Source organism: Phoenix dactylifera, unplaced genomic scaffold, assembly GCF_009389715.1.
Source record: "Phoenix dactylifera cultivar Barhee BC4 unplaced genomic scaffold, palm_55x_up_171113_PBpolish2nd_filt_p 001879F, whole genome shotgun sequence".
In the NCBI taxonomy this organism is placed as follows: domain Eukaryota; kingdom Viridiplantae; phylum Streptophyta; class Magnoliopsida; order Arecales; family Arecaceae; genus Phoenix; species Phoenix dactylifera.
The window spans coordinates 56470-64289 of NW_024069169.1; positions in this window are offsets into that span (position 1 = coordinate 56470).

Below are 7820 nucleotides of genomic sequence, written 5' to 3' on the forward strand. Positions count from 1 at the left end.
AATTGCCGCAAATTGAATATGATCAGCAGCAGAATGTGAGGTCTAAAGGATTAGGAATCACATACAATTTTAAAGGATCACTAGTTTACTTCATGACCAACATAGTTGTTGAGTAAAAATTTAGTATGAAAATGATGCTGGAATTCAGCTCAACACAATCCTTGCAGAATTTAAAATGCCATGCCCTTTGACCTTCATCTACACTTTAATTACCTGAATTCTTGTCACCATGCAGCAGTATCTTTGGCTGTGATGGGCACTGCAAATAAAAGCAGTAGTGAGCATTGTGCTAAGCCCTGTGGTCCCAGCACTGTGGATAAGAAGTGAGAACAAGATCAAATGAATCTAGGCCGCAGTTTTGACCCGGCACTATCTTTTGCAGCATTTGTTAGTAGAACACATCGTATTCAGGATGTGAACCTGCGATCGATAGTGATATGATATTGTTACTTAGGTTTTCTGCAAGCCTTACGGAATGGTATGGTTTGCCGACCGGTATGCAGCCACATACCAGATGACCATAACTATTATGGGGTCTTTAAACCGAAGTCCCAATCAAGGTCGACCATCGAAGATTAATAACTAGCCAGTCTAGATCATTAGCAGAAACTTCTGACTATGAGATCTTATTGGTTATGTGAACCTCAGCAAACTCTTATCCATTTGTACCGGTTGCAAAAGGATCATGATTAGTTCAAACGCTTGGTCTTTTATCAGCATGAAAAAAATAAAAGGTTTCAAAAGCTTGGCCATTTTGTCTAGTGCCCCAATTTGACTTGTTTAGTGGCTCAGAATTTCAATCTATGAAGGCTGCAATTCTCATTTCCAGTCAGCAAGGGGGGGGGGGGGGGGTTGTACAAGATCTGAGTCAAAGCAAGTAGGAACCCAATCAGTTCTTTCTTAGGTTGGCATGACTTTGTTTGGGCCTAGACTAGCATTGGGTAATTACATTGTATGATTATGTAGTGAACTGAGTGATGAAATAGTGGGATAGGTTTTCCCTTGCCTTCCATGCAGAGTTAATTGCACCTCTTTCAATTTAGAATCAAACACTAACATTTTTTTTTTGGTTCAAGATCCATCTGTTGGCTAGGTTCTTCCCTCTGTTTGCCCAACTAAAGCCAGTTTTATATGGCAATTCAGAGGTTTTGTAATGTTATTTAACTAGGTTAGCAAGCATTTTGGTGATGGAAAATATTGGATACCCATTGACCTTGATTTGTTAGATCATAATCAGCTTCTTGATAATGTGTTGACCGTAAGTTAAGAGAAAGATCTTGCACAAGTTCTTTCCTTCTCTCAAGATCACAAAAATCAGTTAAATGGCATCTCAAATACTATATAATCTTCTCCCTCCTGCTTTCGATCTCACATGCATTACGTATATTTACGTATGACCACTACAAAAATTAACATTTAGAATAAGCTATTCAAATTCTTAATTAAAAAAATTCATGATGGAAGATTTTAATCAGCCGACCCTAACTAGTTTGGAATGAAGGCTTAGTTGAGTTGAGCTGTATGGAGGACTTCGATCTCTTATATTACGTCAATGTCCGAAAAAGAAAGTTCCAAAGAAAGTGAAAAAATTTTATTTGCGCGGCCAATCATAACAAACTAAATACGAAAAGAAACTAATTAAAAAGGGACTTCCTATCTCTCCCCTTTGTCCTCTGCAAGAAGAATCCACTCGGCACCTTCTTATCTCATGAAACTATACTCGATGCATCAGGTCTACCTTTCTCCAAAAGGCCTAATATTCCTGGCAAATTCTTTCCTCTTCCTCTTTATAGACTTGGAGGAGGAAAAAATTGAATTCCAAAACAGTAGGAATCAACTTGGGATCAACTTGTATGTGCAAAGTAGCTGGATGATATGGAAAGAAAGGAATGCCAGAGTCTTCCTGAACAATCAGAATCACAGGAAATTTGTCTTGAAAATGTTGTTGAGCTATTCAAGTCCTGGTCAGTATTTGCAGAGGACAAAACCAGAAAGCGTTTTGATCAAATTTGGCCCAGAATCCGCACCTTGTCAGGTATATAACATTGTAATGCTCTTTGCTTCCCCCAGTTTTGATTTACAAGTTGTGACCTTGCTCATCTTAACAATTTTGGGTGGACTAATCCTCTTTTTCCTTTTTTTTTTAAAAAAAATGTCAAGGTCAGCAATGATGTTGTGGATCACCACTGAGTAGGATCAAGACAGTATTTATCATCTCATTCAAGCACATCTCCATTTCAAATTAGGGCATCAGCCAGAGCAAATTTTTTAACCAATCCATAGCTTAACACTATGGTCCAAATTGGGAAGCAAGCTTGACCTCTGTGTCAAAATTCTAGTGCTGCTCAAACAAATTTTAAGGCTGAACCTTGCAATATCTCAACACATCAAAAGAAAACTTTGGATTATCATAGATGCAAGCTAGATGCGTGACACCTGCACCTTGAATGCCTTGGATTATGTGATTCATGTCCTTGTAGCCTCCAAGCCTCAACCCTCTCATATTTCTCACAAGTGAAACCTAATCCCTCTCATTGTATGCAAGTGGATGTAGCAGCTGTGGGACCTGTTAATACTGCTATTTTGGAAAATGCTCCAAGAAAACAACAAACTTGTAGTAAATAGATGCATGAGACGAGTTAATCCAATGAGAACATGCACGTCATATGAAACTCATACAGCATTCCTTCTATGGGGTCAAATCCGGATTGGTAATTTATTGCCTAAACCGCCTACCCAACCGACGGTCAATCTATTTTAAGCGGGTTCAAGTTTAGCATAAATAGGTTCAAGTCGTACAAGGTTGACTTGCTGGACTCGTTTAACAACAGGCCGGTTTCGGTTTGGATCTTTAACCTATTTAATAGGTTATGACCCATTTAATAATCAGGTCATGTCATAACTTGAAGAGTCGTTTAAAACTTGTTTAATGCATTTGAACCCCATTTAACCCATACAATACTGGCTTAATTTGTTTAAGTTATTTAACTTTTCAACACACTTATTAAATGGACTGTAGGTTAGGTCGGATTTACCGGTTTAGTCAAGTTCGAGTTTGAATTTTGACCCATTTGATAAATGTTTTGGTTTGGATTGGATTGACAGATTTTTTGATCCGATCTGCATCCGACCCGATATACTCGACCCCACCCAATTCAATTGCCACTCCTAGGTTAGATTATGCTAATTTATGATGATTTGAAATCTAGCCAGACTTGGCCCAAATTTACTTCATTGACAAGGAGAGAAAATGACTATAAGAGCACAAGTTGCTTTCTATGCCACCAATTTGCCTCAACAAAGAGAAGGGAAAGAGGATAGAGGGGGATTTTTTTCTTTTTTGGTTCAAAAGAGTTTAAGATTACTTATTAAAAGAATAAAATATTTTGTAAATATAATCTTACAAATATAGCTTATTATATGTATATGTACTATTTGAAAATTGCTATTTGTATATATACCTATCAAATCATGTTGCTTTAGCATGGATACCCTCCCATTAAACCTTTGCCTAATGATGTTACTTATTAACTACTTTACAATGACTTTATTACCCATTTGTATTAATAACTCTAATATATATATATATATATATATATATATATATATATATATATATATATATATATACAACTCTATTCAATACAAACTAAATATTAATTTTTAGAAGTCTTAACATAAAAGATAATAGTATCAAATGACACTCTAAAAAGTTATTTATTAATGATTAATCAAAATTAATGGAAGGGGCTTCCATGCAAAAGCAAGATGATTTGTACATATCTAAATGATGAGTTTTCTAAGGCAAATACATAATATGTTTTATTTGCAAAATGAAATATAAAATAATATTTAAATATATTATTTTATTCTTTCTCAAAGCAAAGATTATATATATAGATAGATTATATATATATATATCACTTCTCCATTTATTCCTTTTGTAGCCATGAGAAAGCACTAACTAATGCTAAATTTAAAATAATTACATACTCAGTTAAATTAAATCTCCTTCCTAATAAAGAGTAAACATGTTATATAACGGTTTCTCTTAGAAAATGTTATAATGATTCTTATAGGACATCCCCTCCTTTTAGCTAAATTATTCCCTAGTTCTTTTATATAGATGCTATCTTCTGTTGGATAGAAAGAGAGAGAATGAACAAGAAAGGCATCTAAGAAAATGACACAAGAAAATAAATTATAAAATTTTGAATAAGAAATTATATAAGTGATTTGTGTAAAATATAGTTTCTTGATAATTACGGTCTAAGCTTTTTACGCAAGGAAGTGACGTGACGGTGCAGGACATATACAACAACATGCTTTTAATATATGAAGATGCATAGTCATGCAATCAAGTCATAAAGGATATGTCTAAAATTATTTGACTATAATGGGATGGTCCAAAATTTCTTATGGCTTGATAATCATGTTTTAAGCCCAATAATTTAAAACTAGTACTTTCTTTTGGGTTAGACATAACTATGCATTGCTAATTGAATCAGTCTATACCATCTATGCAAGTCTTCTTTAGTATAAGAAAGCTTTTAAATAAGGAGATTAACCAAGTTTAATTTAGTGTTTGAATAATAGTTTTAACTATGGCATATATCTTAGAAAATGTTTTGAACCATATTAAAATTCTTACATAGAACCAAAGAGGGAAAGATGAACTGGACTTGCTCTAGTGGCCGCACTTCCTAGCAACTAAAAGTTCTAGATTTGAATCTTGGATGGTCCATCTTTTAAGAATTCAAACTTTGATAATTAGTGTACTAGGAAAAATAAAAGAACTGACAGAGAAACTAGTTGATTTATATAATATCTTCTCATGCTTTACATTCCATTTAGGATCAAAATTGTAAAAATAATGTTCATTGACTATTCAAAATAAAATTATCTAATTAATTTTAGCAGCAATTCTAGTAAAATTATGTTGATTTTAAATCAATATAATTTGAAGTGTACATATTATTTCAAAATTTTATTTTAATTTAAATAAATTGTTATTATTGTTGGGTTTGCATGATGCACATGAGAAAGTGCATGACTAACTTATATTTTTTTTATTACAATGTGATTTGACAAATGCACTCAATTATACAACTTATTGACTAATTGATTTATGTACAAAGAAAGAGACAGTAAAAAGTGAACCAAAGAGCTATAAATATTTTGAAAAAAAATGGAGGTTGAAGGGTTTCTTCGTCAGGGAGGTGGGCGGGCACGTACACTCGAGTAGTGTTTGATTGAGGGGTCGAAAAAGGCTCAAACCAAGCCACCAAGGTCGTAGCCTAATGGTAAGGGGGCGATAATTCTGTCCAAGTTGCCCGGGTTCGAAACGCACAGGCGTCGATTAAATTCGGGAACCGGATGCCCCACGCCCGATTGGTTCGTTGGCGGTTATGCTTTCCTTCCACCTGTAGCTTGGTAGTGCCAGGTGTGACGTACTCACCTTCCGGATGGGGAGGGCGTGAGTAAAACGGTGTCCACCCGTATTAAACATTCTCCAGGGCGGGGCGAGGGCTCAGTGCGTGGGGGCTGCTACGCGGGGGTGGGCTGGTCCTTTCCTCCCCTACCTTTATTCTTTTAGCAACAAAAAAAAAAAAGAGGCTCAAACCAAAACACAACTATAGCAATATTTCTGGTCACACAAGCCTTGCAATTGAATGAAATTTTCTTTAGATTGTAAATAACTTAAGAACATGCTCATGGTGAAACAAAACATAACACAAACAACACAACACCATAAATGAAGGGACAAATGTCTAGATGAATAGGTGGAGACTTCTCAAGTTTTAGTTGTCCGCCATGAAATTGCTAATGAACCAATACTAGTCGAAGTTATGCAATATTAAGATGAGGCTAGTTCGTGACATTGTGTGAATAAGAGCTACTTGCATTAATGTTGGTTTCAATATGCAATATTTATATGGATAAAAGTTGATCGTGTTAGATCTTATCATTCTTTTCTGAATATTACTAGGCATGCGTCATACAACAAATCAAAGCGATACAGCACTGTTCTGGCCAGAGGGATATGTTGGTGGCTTGGGTTCCATGCGATTAATGCTATGATCAATGTAGCTTGCACCATAGAGTATTTTCATAAAAAATTAAAAAGAACACTATTTAGAGATGAGTTCCTTTCCTTTTTTTAGAATGAGAAGGGATGGACCCTAAGGGTGGCAAATGAGATTGGCCGGGTCAAACGCATGTTGGATTGAAGGTAGGTTAGATTGGGTACTTATCAACAAAAATCCAACTCATTTATAAAATAGGTTGAAAATCTATGACCTCTTTATTAAGCAGATAACTTAACATGACAAGACAAATCCAGTTAAATAGGTTTTAAATAAATTAAATAGGTTGTATATGATTTAAACAAGTTATATGAGTCTTAAATGGGTCGGATCATAATTGTATTATAATTGTATCGGTCTATCACAACTATCAAGCGGTTAAAATAAGTTAAAATCGCTCAGAATTTTAAATCTGAAACCAACCTATTTGGTAGATAGATCAAGTCAGGTCATTTATAACTCAATGATGTCAATTAAAATGTCGTTTATCTCAAGAGCCATGCCAAGGCTAAGCAATAAAGCATCATGAATGACTCTTGTGGAGCTTAGATATATTGGTGGTCAAGCACAACCATGTGGTGGTACCTAATTCATGAATGCTCAAAGAGCTCAAATGATTGTAATGATAGAATGAATCATTGCAATAGCTATCTCAAACATTCACCAAAAAAATATAGGAGAAATATCAAGATGAAACTATTTCTAACTTGTTCATTGCCCAGTAATCCTTCCGACACAAGTTGATCACGGCTATCAAAAGTCAAATGTCATAGATATGGTCGAAAACAAAACCTATGCAAGAACAGTCCATATCTGGAATTTGAATGTAGAATCTATAACATTATAGCATCATCTAATAGTGGTTACTGTGTAGCCAGACTTTTTTAGATGGTAGGAACTCTATCTTCATATCTACTTTGAATATGAGTCAACTTATGAGTAATTTGACAGCAATTGGGGTATAGTATCTTATCCAATGGCACGGAACTTACCATCAAACATACTATTATGTCTAAAACACCTCAAAGCCATGATAACAAAAGTCTTAGCATTGAAGCAATTTGATACTATTAGTGGATATGCTCGAAGCCCGGAAATACTTTATAGTTATTTTATTTATTTGTTTCTACAATAATTATAACATTTCAAAAAAGAAGAGAGTATACTTGTTTTATTTTCTGCATTATAAGATTTTGTCGATCCTGCCAAGTCTATCAAAGTATTATCGAGCACCATAAGTTATGTTACTCGCAAGCTAATATCAAATCAAAACCCATTTAACTCGGTCTGGTTGCAAAATAGACTGGTAGGTCGGTTCATAATTGTCACACTTAATAGAACCTAAGTCTCCTACATCAGCACAAGATTTTTTTTAATTCTCTTATAAGAATATGGGATCTAACTATCTATTCATTGCTGCTCATGTTTCAAAGTAAGATATTTTATTATAGTAAAATACCAAGCAGCAGAGCTAATAGTTACTGCTCACCACAAGATTTTATCAACAGTTAATTTGCCTCCTCCTTGCATTGAAGAATATTTTATGAGAATAAAATATACATAATGAGATGATAGATGATGTACATGAGATTTAGATCCTCTGCAACAGAGCTCACATTGTACTGCTCCTGTGCTTCCCACTCCAAAGAGTGCGTGCAAGAGTTGACAAATTTGGCCGTTTCTTTTTCTGACCTTGCCGTTCTCCGTACGTAGACGTTGGGGTGGCGCTACTCA